The 17,944-nt window shown below is 42.8% G+C and overlaps 1 pseudogene; it reads right to left on the bottom strand.

The window, feature by feature from the left end:
* Window positions 1-336: 336 nt before the first annotated feature.
* LOC123930509 lies at window positions 337-1,553 on the bottom strand (annotated as a pseudogene).
* Window positions 1,554-17,944: the final 16,391 nt, after the last annotated feature.

Below are 17,944 nucleotides of genomic sequence, written 5' to 3'. Positions count from 1 at the left end.
GAGAAAGTCAGGGAAGTAGATATTACAATGGAAGCAGGGTTGGAGTAATATTGGAGAAGGACTCATCCCACCACTATGGACCTTGGGGATGGAGGAAAGGGACATCATCAAGAAATAGGGGCATCTTCCAGAAGTTGGAAAATGGAAGGAAATGGATTCTCCCCTAAAAACTCTGAAAATGGATGCAGCCCTGTGTGAGACCCAGGTCAGACTTTAGAACTGTATGATAACAGACGTGGGTTTTATTTTGTTTTATTTTTTGTTTTTGTTATTTACCTATTTATTTATTTATTTATTTATTTATTTATTTATTTATTTTTGTAGAACCAAGTGTTATTAAGTTGTGCCTTGGTACAGGTGCTGGAAATTGCCTATGACGTTCTTGAAGTATAAAGCCTGGATGTTGTGCCAATTCTTCTTGAGCAATGGCACCAGGAAATTAACAACTGAGTGGAAACATCCACACAAGCTCATCATCTATCATCTTCATGTGGCCAACGACCACTGCCAGACACAGCACCTTCGTCATCTGGAATTTGATCATGGACTTTACTTCATCTCCTTGGCCACCATGTTCTCATTGAGGGTCAGCAAGGAAGGGAACTTACCTGCCTTATTCAGGCCTGAGCCCAGTATTCATGGGATCTGCTTGATCAGAGATTCCAAAGCCAAAAAGATATCATACTTCTCAGCCAGCCTCTGAACTCATTTTTCATTCTTGTTGAGTTTCTTCAGTGCCTCACTGTCCAGGTGGGGAATAGCCACAGCCTTGGCTTCACCACAGCGCTGCTGATCCCCCCAAAAACATATGGAGAACTTGAGGAAGGGAGTGGACTTAAGCCTGATGGTGCCCAAAAAGCATTTCTGGGGGTCATCATTCTTCAAGCTGATCTGTAGCTCCACTGTCTCCAAAAACTTCTGGCACTTAAGCTCATTCCCGTGCCAGACTCCCACACCGCCTTGTACAGGGTGTCATGGGAGACTTTGCTGCTCGTGGTGTCATATGCAATAATCACTGGAAAAGAGCTAGGTGTGCATTGTTTTAAGCCACTATGTTTGTGGCAATCTGTTACAGCAGCCACAGGAAACTGATACAAGGGGCATACTCCGGAAGCACCCCAGTGGGATCTGGGCAGTCCCACTTACAGGCTGTAGCAGAAAGCAAGTTGTTTGACCTCTGCACATTGGCACATTGTAGTCAATAAAGGGAGGGCAACAGTGGTTACTTCATAAGGTTATTGGGATAATTAAATGAGGCAATTTGCATAAACATCTTAGCACAGTGTCTAGCTCATTTTTAACATTTGTTAAAGGTCAACTATTGTTGCTGTTATTAAAACCTGCTGTGGCCCACTGTTATTGTTCACACTTTGTTGTGCGTTGCCCTGGTAGGGGTTCCCACTGCCTGACAAGTGACCTGCCCAGCCTTCCTGGAGGTGGTGTGCGCTTCCTGCCTCTTCATTAGGCTTGGCCCTGGAACGTCTTTGGCCAATGGGCTGCGAGCAGACTCCAGCCGAGCCACTTCCAAGGGGAAGCTTTGGGAGCAGGTGCATAGTTTGGCTCAGCCTCTTGTTCTTTTCTCTTTGTGACAAGAAAGACGTTTCCCATATAAGGGCTGCTCCTTCCACCTGAGTCCTGGCTGAGAACACACATGGCACAGAGCCACAGCACATGTAATGTGAGATGTAAATGTTTATTGTCATAAGTCATTGAGATTGGGGGGTTGTTTGTTTTCATAGTAAAGTTGACAAACACACCTCTCATAGATGCTGTTTAGAGAGTCTGCCAGCTCACACACACATGCATACACATCTCCCTCCAGACTGTCTACAAGAACTACACTTGGCCCACAACTACTCTGACACTCATGTTAGTACTCTATAACACTAATACTAGGAATCCTGGACACCCTAACCATAGTTAAGCCAAGCACAAATGGACACTTGGCCCCATGTGGGCAAATAAAAGCTTATCCCAAGCAATATGGAATTGTGACCTGGAGGCAGCTAGAGAGCTTTGCTTAGGTCTATAAATAATAGGTAAGATTTGGGAAGAATTGGGGATCCTAGACATTGTGGCTTGATCATCTTGGGCCTTGCAGTTGGAGAAGCAAAGAAGGAATATCTACAGGGTCAGAAAAGTAGAGATGCAAGAGGAGAAGACATGGCAGCCTGAGCCCATCACTGTTTACTACTCCCTGAACATGGTCTACCCTGAGGCTCTTGTGCTCCATGGGATAAGCTAGTCTCCTTTCAATAAATCCCCCCTCCTACTTAAGAAATCTCAAGTTGGCTTCTTTAACCTTGAACCGAAAGTAGAAGTTCTAAGCAAAGATCTTACTGTTAGGAGATAGCAAGGAAAAGTTTCCATCCATGAGAATGCCAACAGTCCTGAGGAATTGGTCTGCACATAACAGAGGATACAACCTCTCCTCTTCTCTCTCTGACTGAGCCCCATTGGTGCAGAGCTCAAAACTCCCCACTTGCTGCAAAACTGAGCTCTTCTGGGCACATGAGTCAGAGAGGTAGAAGAACATGGAATTAATACAATTAGTTTGCCATTAAACATAGATATTAGAGACCTACTCTAGACACCATGATAACAGGAGAAACACAAACAACATAGCCCCATCCTGCCATTTGTAAAGCATATAGCTTAGCAGAGGATAAGAGGGTAACAAAGAAGCTCAAAGAAAAGGTTCCAGGTGGGAGGCTGGGCCTCATCTCTGCCACTAACTAGCTGTGCAGCTTCAGGCATCATTCCACCACTCTGGCCTTCAACCCCCCCATTAAAAAAATGAGGGGCTAGATTAAATGATTTTTACAGGTTTTTCCATGACACTTGGTCCATTGTCACTATAGCTAAGGTCTGATGAGCAAAAAGTAGCCGCTGCCCTTGGACTGTCAGTAATTTCCACATACAGTATGAGCCTGGCTTCATCGCAGCCATGTGTGGAACAGTCTAAAAATGAAGACTTTTGGAGCCTCAGCTCCACAATTCTGATTCGGTGGGGCTGGACCTCACCTTGGGTAGTGTTGGTTTTAATACATGGCCCAATTGGGGAATGACTATCCTAGGCTATTGTAGATTCTACAGAAATGTCCCAGCCTCCCTTAAGTTCATAAACAATCAGCAGTGTGATAAACTGATAAACTGTACATTAATTGGTAACACTTACATAGTAATTCTTACCCAGCCTAGCACCATACTATGCATATTATAAGTAGTATTAATTCATTTAATCCTAACAACTCTGTGAGGTAAGTCTTTGACTCTCCCTGGAAGGATTTTAACTGTTTTATTCATCTCTTCCCTCCCCAGTGCAACTATGGACTTTGATCCAGGCTTCCCTGTAAGAGATTGATTTGAATAAATAAATAATCAAAATTAAATAAAACACTAAAGGAAAAGTAATCTTCATTTAGAAGCTACCTTCTCTGTGAGCCCATCTCACGCTCACACTTCTTCATGACCTCCTGTCATTATCCACCACACCTCCAGTAAACTGTGAGGAAAAAATGATAAAGATAGTATTTCCCAGGGTAGGGCGGATAGTACTTGCCAGGGTAGGGTGACCTAATGCAACGGAGTTTTACTTGTGGGCCTATCCTGCCACTGACCCAGGTGCATCAGATAAGATGGAAGAAGGAACCCAGGTGGATGACCTTGAAATTTTATGATCAGATATGGTATCAGATATTTACATTCTGGTTAAGGTAATAATCTGTGAATATGGAGGAAGTAAGAAAAGGTGTGAGGAGATAAGCCACTGAGGATTTTATTGGATCTGGGGAGGTTTCTATCTCAAGGAGAAGTGACAGTAGTTTTAAAAAGGCAGTCAGTTATATCACATGTCTAAGTATGGAGCTCGGTGTTCCTACGCTGGTTCAGCATTGCATCCGGGATCCATATTATTTTTTATCTTTCATTCTTTTACTCCACCAACCTCCACATGTAGATATTCACTAGCTTATTACTTCATGGTCACACGATGGCTGCCACAACCCTGGGTATTATATCCTAACACTAGAGCGTCCAAAGCAAGAAAGGAGAGAACAAGCCCTTTCTTCATACACCTCTTTCTGTCGCCATGCAGGAAAACTCCTTCCAGAAATAACAGTTCCCTTACGTCTCTTTGATTAGGACAGGTCACTTGACCACTTGTGAGGGTCAAATTGTGCCTCCCCAAAATTTATGCTTTGAAGCCCTAACCCCCAGGACATCAAAGTGTGATCTTAGTTGAAGACAAAGTCTTTTTTTTAAATTTTTTCAGCGTAACAGTATTCATTGTTTTTGCACAACACCCAGTGCTCCATGCAATATGTGCCCTCCCTATTACCCACCACCTGGTTCCCCCAACCTCCCACCCCCCGCCCCTTCAAAACCCTCAGGTTGTTTTTCAGAGTCCATAGTCTCTTATGATTCGCCTCCCCTTCTAATTTCCCTCAACTTCCTTCTCCTCTCCATCTCCCAATGTCCTCCATGTCCTTTATTATGCTCCACAAATAAGTGAAACCATATGATACTTGAGAAGACAAAGTCTTTACAAGAGGTAACAAGTTAGGTGAAGTCTTTAAGATGGGTCTCAACCACCAGTGTTCTTATAAGAAGAGGAGATTTGAACTTTTGTAGCAACATGGACGGGACTGGAAGAAATTATGCTGAGCAAAATAAGTCAAGCAGAGAGAGTCAAGTATCATATGGTCTCACTTATTTGTGGAGCATAACAAAAAACATGGAGGACATGGGGAGATGGAGAGGAGAGGGAGTTGAGGGAAACTGGAAGGGGAGATGAACCATGAGAGACTATGGACTCTGAAAAACAACCAGAGGGTTTTGAAGGGGCGGGGGGGTGGGAGGTTGAGGAACCAGGTGGTGGGTAATAGGGAGGGCACTTACTGCATGGAGCACTGGGTGTGATGCCAAAACAATGAACACTGTTATGCTGTAAATAAACAAATAAAGAAATAAAAAAAAAAGATCCATTTATTCACTTTAGAGAAAGGGGGAGGGCAGAGGGAGAGAGAGAGAGAAGCAGACTCCACACTAAGCGGGGAGTCCAGTGTGGGGCTCGATTAAAAAAAAAAAAAAGAGGAGATTTGAGGGTGCCTGGATGGCTCAGTGGGTTAAGCCTCTGTCTTTAGCTCAGGTCATGATCTCAGGGTCCTGGGATCAAGCCCCACATCGGACTCTCTGCTCAGCAGGGAGCCTGCTTCTCCCTCTCTCTCTGCCTACTTATGATCTCTGTCTGTCAAATAAATAAAGAAAATCTTTAAAAAAAAAATAAAGAAGAGGAGGAGATTTGGACACAGAGGGAAGATGATATGAAGACACAGGGAGAAGGAAGGCAGCCATCTATAAGCCAAGAGAAGTTTGGAACAAATCCTTCCCTCACAGCCCTCAGAAGGAACCAGCCCTGCTGACACCTTGATCTTGGACTCCCAGCTTCTAGAACTGAGACAATAAAATATACTACCTAGGTTCTGTACTTTGTTACAGCAGCCATGGCTAACAAATACAGCCACCTGTACCTAACTTCAAGAGATGCCATGAGGGGAATATATAATTAGCCTCTGTTGTGCAAGGCAGACCTATGAACATACAATTTAGCGAGGAGAATGTCTGTTGACTGGGCAGCCTGAGGTGACAGCGCCATCTTTCTTTGCAAGTCACATAAATTGATTCTAATTTAGTCAGAAGGGAAGCCTTAGAGGAAGCCTTATGGGGAAGGAGTTAGGATTAGGGAATTGGTGGGAAGGCTTGAGATCCAAGCTTAGAAAAATTACAGAAAGCAGGGTGGACTGGGGTTCTGGATAGCAGGAATGACATAAACTTCTCATAGCTTTCCCATTCCAACATATTTGCTCCTAATACATTTTCTGCGATAAAAATGCCAATGATTCTGAGCCCCGGGAGAGGAGGGACCTAGCTTTTGACCAAGGAAGAGGACAGAAGGCCGGAACTGATTAAGTATAACAAAGCAAGCTCATACAGGGCTGGAAACAGATAATTCCCCAAAAGGAAGTTATGGAATTACCTCTTAAAGAAAATGAGGAATAAAAGCTGGGAAGGAAGAGAATTTAATTTCTACTACACAGTGGAAGAAGGGCAATTGGTACAGAATTGGAGACAAAAATTGTTTCTTTACAACCACAGCAGGTTGTCTTATACCATGGAAATGGGTCCTCTAGGCCAAGCTCTAAGTAACGTTTAAGCTGCCCACACTTTCCATTCTAAAACCCTCAAGCCCTGAGCATGACAACTAATTACCTGGTATCCATTCCAGATTCATTTTCCAATCTCTTCTTCTAGGTCCTCCCTAAACCCTTTGGATCGTAAGCCCTCAGAGGACCAAGTTAAGAAGCAAACACAAAACCAAATGGTTTAAATTTACCAGGATCATCCTTTTTGTTCAAATGCTGTATCCTTGTCCATGCAAATAACAAAGACCAAAGAAAAAAAAAATCACTGAGTCTGTATCGACGAAGCACCAAAACATTTAATCTATCAGATCAAGTTGGAAAACAGCCTGTCACTCTGGTCAAGGGAGGGGAGAATCTGCCAAATTAGATGTTTGACTGAATTGACAGGCTGTCTCGGTCAAAATAAGTCTTTTTTATTAAATGTTGAGAGATCATAGTATATCAAAAAGAAAATCTACACAAGCCACTTTTCATCTATGTACACAGTAAAATCAAGGTGACATATTGGAAATCTCTAAATAACACTTTGTCTACATAAAAGGGTGTAATTCTTTAGGTCAGAATAAATTAGGAAAGAAAGTCTCCTTTTCAAGTGGAAAAGGATTGAGAAACTAAATTGCCTGGAGACAGTGTGTTGTCTCTATCAATATGATTTCTTACCACCTGTACCATTTCACACTGCTTGTGTGGTGCCAGCCCCTAGAATGAATGAACATCATGCTGTTTCCTCTTCATTATCTTATTTAATCTGACCAACAATTCTATAAGGTGGGGACTGCTAGCTTCATTGCAGAAAGAGGAAAATTGTGGCTTATGTGATCTATGTAGCTTCCCCAACTATACACAGAAATTACATTCCAGAGCGGAGACTTGAACTTATGTCTGACTTTAAAGCTGTTGCCTTCTAAGAGTATTCAACTATTTCTTCCTAGCCACACAGCTGGCATCTTTCTCCCTAGGGCTGACTCAAGAATTCTAGAACCTTCTCTTCCAATTGTTCTGGGTCAAAGAGGACCTCTTTTCATCAGCGCCCATAAAAGCAAAAATGCCCCCTCAACAGTCCTGGTTACAAAATTCCTTAATCCAACCTGCCCTTACCTTTCATTGAATCTCAAAGCCATGGAGTCCCATAGGGTCTACCTTGCCCTTTTTAGCATTCTGTTTTCCATATGCAGTGTGGGTTCACTCCTTCTGCTGTACAGTCTGTTCTTTGAGAGGAGAACATTCATACAATAGTATGTACACAATAGTTATCTCCTGCCTTCTTTTATTTAACTCAAGCACCAGGGGGCTGTTTCTATGAGCACAATGGTTAGATTTTCATTGCATTGTCATTGACTTTTGTCTTATATTTATGACCATGGCTTCAATTCCTCCTTTAATTTAGAGAACAAGAGCTGCTTGAAAGTCACCAAGGCTGGTAACTCAGCAGACTGTCTCCTGCCACTTCTTGATCGCTTCTTCTCTTTTATTCATCCCGACTTCAATTTCTCTTTTGTACAATGTGACCAAAGCCCAAAGGGAATCACAGGACATGAAGAAATGGTTTCTAGTTGACCCTTTCCTTCAGGGACAATAGCTCAAGGAGTATGCAGAACACTTTATAGCATGTGAACTCCTTTAAATTCTTTGCCTTTAAGGGGTCTGACAGAAATTAGTAAGAAGGAAGAAAGACCTCTTCCCATGATCCATTTTAGTAAGGCACAAAAAATTTTTTTTGAACAACTGCTTCAACAGGCTGAATCAATTCCTTTAAATTCTAGACCCCTGTTTTTCCACACTTATCTCTTAGACAAGCATTATATATAATTGAGCTGAGCTCCAGGATCAGACCAAGAAGTAAAATAAAGTCATAAGAGAAGTGGAAACTGAAGTTCCTTCTTTAAAAAAAGGGTGGGGGGGAGATCTTCACAAGAGTGTCCAAACCTCGTCTTTGACCTCACTTGTCTCTACTCTTAAAACTTAAAAGAGTATTTTGTATTTTCTGTAATTCTACTTTCCCCCAAATTTATATTGACTTTCCAGGACAAAGGACAGTGGTGAAATAAAACATGCCCACAGAGGGATGCCTGGGTGGCTCAGCTGGTTAAGTGTCTGCCTTCTGCTCAGGTCATGATCCCAGGGCCCTGGGATCTTGTCCCCATGTTAGACTCTCTGCCTAGGGGGGAGTCTGCTTCTCCCTCTCACTCTCCTTCTGTGTTTTCTCTCTCAAGTAAATAAATAAAATCTTAAAAAAAAAACATGCTCACAGAATCATCTGTCCCAAAAGCTATCCCAGGTGTCCCCCCTTCCCCCGCCATAGCACTACTCTTAGGTTTGCACTACCTTAGGAAAGGTTGAGGATTTAACTTCCAGAAAGAGATCCATTCAATCTAGTTTCTTGATTCTAAACAGCACTTCTTCTCCCTCTTTCCCAAAAAGCTTTTTATTAAGTAGATGATACCCTTTATAATCCATGGCAATTTAAAATGAAAACCAAATAATCCTCCTGACTCTCAGGCCAGGAAATGTATATTAATCTATTATGTAATGTCTCATATATTTTACAGGTTTTATTTTGTATGTAAATCATGAGGTATATAATAAGACAAACACCTGTGAGCCCATGACCCAGTGTGTGCTAACCACTATTGTGTCCCTTCCTGGTTATCTTCCCTATCCCAGCTCACTCCAACCCTAGAGGCAAGATTTTTCACTTTTTTTTTTTACCCTGTTCGGTTTTTATGTGTGTGTCTTCTTAAATATATTGTTTAATTTTGCTAGTCTTTGAACTTTATAAAAGTACTAGATGATGTCTCCAATGGCCTGCTTTTTCATTAAATTTTAGATTTATAAGATTCATTTATAGCTGATCTACATGCTATTTCATTTATTGTCTTTACTACATAATATTTCGTTCTGTAACAACACCCTAATTGACTTAACCATTTTCATGTGATGGATATTTGGACCGTTTCCCATTTGGGTTGCTCCCAAACATTCCTTTATGTGTCTCCTGCTAAATACATCTAAGGATATTTCGGAGACACCTACCAAGGAGAGAATTGCTACATCAGAGAGCGTGCAAATGTTCAATTCTATAAAACAGGCCCAAATTATTTTCCAAAGTGGTTGTAACAGTTTATACTCCCACCATTCTTTGCTGCCACTTTTACTTCAATCTTATAGAAAACCAAGAAAAGGACCAAGAGAATGAAACAGAAGATGAACGGAATTTGACATAAGTCGGGTACAAAAGCAGATTGTGCGTGGGGTGCCACCCACACCAGGCTAGCCGCACTGGAATCCTCTTCCTGGCTGGGTCTAATGACTCTGACCCAGCCCCACCCACAGCCACAGGTAGCCCATGAAAATCCACAATGACTGATGTTCCTCACAATGTTTCCTCACTTTGCCTCACACCTGCTCTCTTGGCAGGGTCTAGCAGGTTCTGTCCTTGGTCTTATTCCTGAATATAATCAGTCTACAAGGACTTCTCGAGCACCTATCAGATGCCAGACACTGGAGGTATAGATGGGATATGACAGATACAGGGGTGGCCTTTATATTCCACTGGAGAAAAAGAGACAATAAACAAAAGGTGAGTCCAGATTGTGACCATTGTCATTTGCCTTATTTGTTTCCTTTCTAGCAAGTGAAGAGCTTGGGAAAATCATTCTAGGCAGAGAGCAAGTACAAAAGCACTCAAGGTGGGTAGGAAGGGTACACCCAAGGGTCAGAAAAGAAGTTGTGCAACCAAAGCCTTCCAGAAAGGCAGAGTGGTACAAGAGGAGACTGGAGAAATAGTCAAAGCCAGACCATGTGGGGGGGGGGGGGAGGGGGGTGGAGGAGGAAAGAGGATGTTGCAGGACAAGATAGTGAGAAGTAGCATGGGGTCTGCTGGAGAGAAGCAGATAGATCCACCTGTAGGGGAGAGGGAGAGGGATGGGGGGGGTGGTATAGGGGAGAAATGGAAGGTAACATCTTGTTTTTTTTTTTGTTTTGTCACAGAACATTTTTTTTTAAACCAAATCTTTTTTTTTTAAGATTTTATTTATTTATTTATTTGTCAGAGAGAGAGAGACAGAGAGAGAAAGATCACAAGTAGGCAGAGAGGCAAGCAGAGGCAGAGGGAGAAGCAGGCTCCCCGCCGAGCAAGGAGCCCGATATGGGACTCGATCCCAGGACGCCAGGATCATGACCTGAGCCGAAGGCAGCCGCCCAACCAACTGAGCCACTCAGGCGTCCCTCACAAAACATTTTTAAATAAAACATTTAAAACATTTTTGTTTTATCACCTTTTGGATGATTAACTAAGACTTATGGTCCATGTGGTTTAGATTCTGCATTTCCCTGGGACATGGCTTCTGGGGTGGCTGATAGGGAACAAAAAAAACAACAACAAAAACATGGTTTCTCATCTTTCCACCTCCCCAACGAGTCTGGGTCACCACTCAGCTTCTGCCAGATGAAGCCATGGCACCAAGGGGAGGACCCTAACATGGGAATTGTGGCCCCAAACTTGCTACTTCTTAACAATGTGACCTATGGACAAGTTGCTTAACTGAAGCCTCAGTTTCTCTAGATGTAAAATGGGATGAAGGAGGGGAGAGACTTGGAGTACCTAGTGCACATCAGGCACTGTACCTACTTCGTCTCTTTCAGTCCTGAGAGTAACACCACTTTATGGATGACAAAGCAGAAGACAAGAGATGTTCAAAGTACCCTTCCCAAGGCCATGATGCTAAGATTCAAAACAAGGTTCTCCAAGACTCTACAGAGCACTGCCCCAGGGGCATCCAAGCACAAAGTAAGAGAATACATGTGAAAATATTAGTTAGGCTGCAGTGTTCTTTACAAATGTTAGGTATAAGTACTATTTTTTTAAAAATTCATCTCAAATTACTCTCCCACATCTCCCCTTCCAGAGGCTTCATGCACTTTAACTAAGGCCTTTGCTCATATAATTCCTTTGGCCTAAATACTCTTCCCTATCTTACCCATTACCTATCAGGCAATCTATTATTTTGTTTGCAAAAAGACTTGCTCAGTAATCTTACCCTTGTTCTGCAAATGAAATTGATTACCTCTTCTTTTAGATTCTAATGGTAAGTAGCACATACAGAACACATGCAGACTATGGGCTATCGGCACAAAAGCCTGTTAATATCCAACCCAAACCTCTGTGACTTCAAACAACAACAACTTTTTCTTGCTCACAAAGTGGGGAGTTGGCTGGGAGCCGGCTGATCTAGGCTGGGCTCAGCTCCACACTGTGTGTTGAGTCCAAATCTACTCTGTCTAAGCACTGCTTGGACTGACTCCACAGAAGGAAACTCTTTCTCCAGTGCAAAGAGATGTAGAGTCAAATGGTAAAGAACATAGATTCAGGGATGGGTGAAGATTTGAGGTCAATGACTCAATCTGTCACACATACCTATTAAAATGTGGATAGAGCCACTCACTTGACCCTTTCTTACTGAGCACCTACTATGTCCACCAAGCACTCCTCTAAGCTCTGTGGATATAGGAGGAAGCAAAATCAGAGACGGGGCCTATCTGTACAGAGCTGAAATTCTGGCAGAAGAACAGAGACAAATCGAAAAAGAAGATCATTTCAAATTGTGCTCAGGACCGTGAAGAGAATAAAACACAGGCATATGATAGGATTGTGTCAGCAACAGTGAGAGAGAGGGGAGTAGTCACCTTCGGTGGCGTGGTTGGGAAGGCCTTCCTGAAGAGCTGACTTTTGAATTGAAATGAATAACGAAGCAAAGGGGATCTTACAAATCGCACCGAGATCAGGGTAAGAGCGTTTCAGCCAGAAGGACGTTAACGGTGTCCGAGGAAGAGAAAGATGCCAGCATCACATCAAAATCACCTAGAAGGTTTGTTAAAACACAGATCACTGGACCTCAGCCCCTAGGGTTTCTTATTCGATTGATCTGGTGCGGGTCTAAGAATTACATCTCTCAATGATCCTAATAAGGCAGGGACCACACCTTTGAAACTCATGTACCTGTGTGATCAAGAGAGTGTGGCACAGGATAAGGCCCTTTGGGCCATAATAAAAAACGCGCATGTTATGGTATGTGTAAGGGGAAGCCCCTGGAGGACATGCTCAGGGGAGTGCTGTGACCTGATTTAGGTTTAACAGAACACTCTGGCTTCTACCTGGAGAGAGTGTCACGAGGGAATGGAAGTGGAACAAGAAAGTTGAGATACTTGTTGTATTCAACCATTGCCTCCCCAAGGTTCCTACTTGGGATGATTGGACATGTGGTGCGGCCACCCAGAGAATGGTGAATCATGGTGGAGAGAAGTTTTAGGAGGGAGTGAGGCCAACCTTGAACTCAATTTGAGGCCCCTTTGGGACATCCAAAACCTATAGGATGCATAACTCCAGGGGTACCCTGACCCTCAGTGTGAATCACAGAAGCATAATATGACCGTGAACAGCACCTGCTGGAATTGTGTAATTGTCAGTTCTGGAATATTCTCCCTCCTCTGACCCTACATTCTACTGATAGGAGGCAGACCATAGGCAAGCAAGATACTTTCAAACAGCGTTCGTGCTGCAAAGAAAATAAACTCCCAACTCTATAGATATGGACCACTCATGTTGCCATGGACTCACCATGGACTCCTCCCCGACGACATGGCTGGGGCATCCTGGGACCTCATTCCTAGAAGCCGCTTGGTTAAAGAACACATAGAATGGTAACTTGAAGGTAATAACTATAACTAATGTACCAAGCACAATATGCTCTTTTCAGGACTTAGTTCACACAGTAATCCTATTAGATATGTGTAATGATTATCCCCATTTTACAAGTGGGAAAATTAAGGCATGGAGTGATTTAGTAGCTTGCCAGAGGATATATGGCTGAGAAGGGACAAAGCTGGGATTCAAGACTAGGGAGGGTAATTGGAGAGCTGGCTCTCTTAACCACTTGGCTATACTGGTTCTCACTTAGCCACTGACGGAATCTGTCTGAAGGGGTCTACATCACCCTTACACCCCGCCCAGGTTCTGATATTACCAAAGAGAAAAGTCCAGCCTTGCCAAGGCCTATATTCTTTGCCAGTAAGTAGCTAGAACTGTCAGGGTGTCTGCAGCCTTAAAGAAACTCCACACCCAGATCTATGTGCCAGACCTTTTACACAGAGAAAATATGGACATTTTCTTTTAATAATGCTACAGAGAAATAATGAAATGGTACCATTACAAAAACATAATTAGGTCTTCAAAAAAAAATCTCCGCTGGAGTCCTATAAAAAGACCACAGGTGTTCGTCATTACTTTTTATTTAGCAGACAGTTTTAGCCATTGTTTGTTTTTTCCCCCATTTATTAAGTTCTGGTATTTTAAGATGATTTGTATATAATAATAACAATAATTTCCTGTTTGCCTGTCAGTTGTGAGCCGCTTTAATTACAGATATTCATTTTCACAAGTTAACTTGGTAAACATGCTCATTTGTTACATTGCCTGTTCATTAAATCAGTTAGCACAGCTAGTAACTATGTTAAGTATCTTGCTGTCGGGTTTCAGCAATGGATCTTCATCGGTTTCCAGCACTATGTCTCACAGAGACAGACACAGACTTCCTGAGAGTCCTTTCCCCTTGGTTTGTGAGTGCTAAGTCTTCCATTTCTACAAGGCCAGGTGTGTTGGACACCCCCAATGGAGGCGTCCAGTAGAGGTTTGGTGTATCACAGTTACATTGTTGGAGTTCAGTACTGGCTAACTAAGGGCAAGATACAGGATAAAGGAAGAAGGATGCCCTGACCAGGGAGAATTCGAGCACACATGTTAGGAGCATCCTAGACCACAATCCTCCCCTGGGATGCCCCCAACCCCTTCAACCAGATCTGCAGATAAGGAGGGCCTAGGGGACCACAGTTGTACCAAATGACTCTGAGATCACCGGTTGTCTCACTCAAGCATTTGAAGGAGGGTTTCAGGTTGGAGACATAAAATTCAGATAGACTCAGAGCTGAGTCTCCAAGGCCATAATAGCTCCAAACCACACACAAGCTTGCTGTTAGGAAAAGCATGAAGAGATCAAGGAAAGAGACCCTTCTCAGCAATGAAAGAGCATGCAACCATAAAGGAAAAAGCTGATGGAGAAAAGGTCGCACTGAAGACCTAGCCTTTCCCAAGAAGCCCAGTTCTTTTTTTCTTTGAGACTTCAGTGCATCTTTACAATAAATCTGTTGCTTAGCCGACTTACTGGGTGTCTTATTACTTACAACCAAATGCCCTCTGATCAATACATTCTTCTTCATATGACTAGAATGATGGCGGTTCCACAAAGGTCTCACATCTGGTAAATTCCAATTTCTCTAGGAAGGAGCCATGGATACCAGTGCCTAGGTCATTGGTCACCTGCCAATTGGATATTTCATTCAAAACTTTCCTTTAAGCAAGTGGGGACTACTAAGAAGCTGATATGCAAATCGAGATGAAGTGAAAAGAAAAGATCATAAACTACTCCTAGTAGCTGAGTCACAGGTTCAAGAGGAAGTAGTTCATCTAGGGCATGAGTCAGGATGGAGAAATTCTTGTCAAGGTGCTCAAGAGTAATTATGAAGAATAAAATGTCTGTGAGTTGACCATGGTCGACTCTTTTTCATTATTCTGCTTTGTTTCTTTTGTGGCCTTGCTGAGCTTTACAAAGAGAAGGAAGGTCCATTGGTTGTAGTTGGACAAGCAACGATGAGAAACTGAGTAAGAAAAAGATTTGATGTAAGTACGAGGCAACTAGAGAAGATGATATGTAGTCATACTGAGTTTAAGGTGGGTCATCTAGATCAGACCCTGAGGGTACCATTAATCATCAGAGGGCATAAGCCACCACATCTAATAAATCTAAACCAATCTGGTAAGGATTCTTCAAAGGGCTCTGGAACTAGCCCCATACTATTTTCTCCATGATACAGGACATCACTCTGCATTTCTTTCCCTAGCTGGCAATTTCAATCCCTCTTTGCTTGGCTTTCCTATCTGACCATCACGTGCCCATCTTCTGGTTTCTCTCCTAGGTCTCAGTTATCATTGAGGATATCCCTGCGGATAAAAAAGGATTCTCTAGTGTCTAGAGACACTAGAATTTAAGATAGAGCTGAGGGTCTCATGTTCTACCCTGGCGGTAAAAATGGAACAGCACCCAAACCACAGATTCATGGGGATGTAGGTTGAAGAAGGAATTTTTGCAGCAAGGCCCCAAAGGAAGTGGATGATGATCGGACCTGGAGTGTATAGGAAGAGTTAGAGTCTGAGAAGAGAAAGACACTTTAAAGGGAGGAGAAATGTTCAGGGAGAGCAGATGAGCCATAAGGGATTTCTCTTTAGACATCTTCATCCTTCCTGTAAAGTAGAAGTATGCTGGGAGTACGGGGCTCAGAGATAGAATTACAGGCATGAACTGAGTGGTAAATATTGGGAGAAGGCAATGCTTGTGTACTTATGAGACTTGCTTTCATAAGCAAATAGTCATTTGTGTCCTGGAGTTCTGTAGGTTTTTGTCTAAAGTGCATCCTTTCCCCCTCATATGATAATAGCACCTGGCTTTGATTTGGAACCCTCAGTGGATACAGTTGTATTGGGACTGTCAATCAAAGTGAGCCATCCTCCCCACACACACTAAGGCATGGGCAGGTGACCTAAGCTGGGCCCATCAAAGGTTCCTCCTTAGAATCTGAATCATGAGTGCAGTAACACAAAGCCTGAACACTCGTGGGGCTGATTCATTCTGATGGTGGCTCCCAGAAGGTACAGCCTCTGCCTTTCTGCTCTCCAAAGGCAAAGAGCCACTGTGAGGCCAGCCTTTCCCGAGATCTGGTTCTTCAAGACTTCCTGTATTTTTGTAAGCCACCCCATATCCTTCCAAGATGTTCCTTTTTTGCTTAAATTTGGTCAGAACCAGGTTCTGTTGCTTATAACCTAAAAACCCCAGCCAAGGCAGAAGTAGGATTACCAGTGTTGAATAAAAAGTAAGACATGGCAGGAAAGAATTGAGAATTCCAAAACCAGGGTTCCACTCCTGGTACTGCCGCTGCCACAGAGACCCTGGGCAGGTCGGAGCCAGTCTCTCACGCTCGCCCAGCTTCATCTGCCACCTCTAAAGCAGAGGTTGAAACAGAGCCTACGTAGAAATAGTTTTTCCCACATCTCAAGAACTTTAAACAGTCCTTAGTCCTTATTCCCTGCCATCTGCTAGTACTGGCTTCAGCCATTGGGCTGAAAGGACTCTAAGCAAAGGGAAGAACAGAAACATCCCATTTCATCTCAATAGCGTTCATCAAAAGAATTCTAATTCCCATGTGATAAGCCCATTTTCGTAAGCAATATAAATTGAATCTGATTGTATCATTTTTTCATTCTTTCATTCAGCACCTGCCAAGTTCCTTGTACACTTTCTTTGGGGGCTAAAAAAGGAAGTCAAGACAGCACCCTTCAAGAAACTTGAAATCCCTAGACAATATGTCCAAGGGTGCTATCATCACATGCCTAGCACTGTGCAGGTATCACGTACAAAGTAGGGGCTTAATAAACACTTGTTGATTGAATGAGGGATAATACACATGTCCATACTGTTATACAAACTAAAACCTTAGAAATTCAGAATGAAAGGGTGCCTGGGTGGCTCAATGGGTTAAGTCTCTGCCTTTGGCTCAGGTCATGATCTCAGGGTCCTGGGATCGAGTCCCGCATTGGGCTCTCTGCTTGGCAGGGAGCCTGCTTCCTCCTCTCTCTCTCTGCCTGCCTCTCTGCCTCCTTGTGATCTCTCTCTGTCAAATAAATAAAATCTTTAAAAAAAAAGAAATTCAGAATGATGAAAAGAAGATGAATATTTATTTTGCAACTACTATGAATTTCTACTGTGCAGAAGATTACCATAGGTTTCAATTCTGCAGATGTTACTCCAATGAATCAATTGCAGTGTGATTATTTGTGTTCCGAATGCGAATATATCTAACTTGAGAAAAAAGACTTCCAGAGCCAACCATGTTTAAAAATAGATTTTTCTTCATGCAGAAGGAGAAGATCACATCTACAGTAAGTGAGGATAAACCTGAACTTGACATGCCAAAATATAACTCCACCCAAAAACTTGGCTCTGCCCCTTAGATGCGTGTGGGATGGAAGTTGACAGGCAGCAGCACTAAGCAAATGAAATTGTCAAAGCCTCCAGCCCCTCTCCAGGCCTGTCAACACTTAGAGGTCTGAGTAACACAGGGGACTCGTGTTTCAAGAGGCCAAGTTCACCCTGAAGATTACAATCCATTAGGGAGTAACGAGAGCCTTCTGGCTCAGCCAAGTGGATGAGACTTGGGAAAATCTGGGCAGTGAATGCAGTAAAATTAAAATGCAATGGGGGTGACCTGCCGTGGCAGCAAGCATAACCTTCTTGGTGTCTTTAGCAGCGTTAATGGATCTACTTATGGCCCAGATGGTGGTTTTCAAAAAAGTCATTTTTTTCTCTAACAAATTCATGACTAAACTAAAAAGACCACTATCAACTTCATTATGCTTTCCAATTGACTTGCTTTAAGGGTTATTCTTTTATTATAGCTCTTAAGCTCCCATTTCTTTTTTAAAGTACTTCTTTTAATACCAATTTTCACAGCACTAAGAAATTTAACACTCTTCAGTGGTTATATTATTGGCAAGTAACTGTTGCAGGCTGGAGAGAAGCATGAAAGATTGTGCTGGTGGACTGGTCATTTGTTATCTCCTCTACTACCAGTGAGGA

The sequence above is a fragment of the Meles meles genome, chromosome 19, assembly GCF_922984935.1.
Source record: "Meles meles chromosome 19, mMelMel3.1 paternal haplotype, whole genome shotgun sequence".
NCBI classification, from domain to species: domain Eukaryota; kingdom Metazoa; phylum Chordata; class Mammalia; order Carnivora; family Mustelidae; genus Meles; species Meles meles.
Note: the sequence above shows the minus strand (reverse complement) of the source record. Positions and strands in the feature narration are given on the sequence as shown.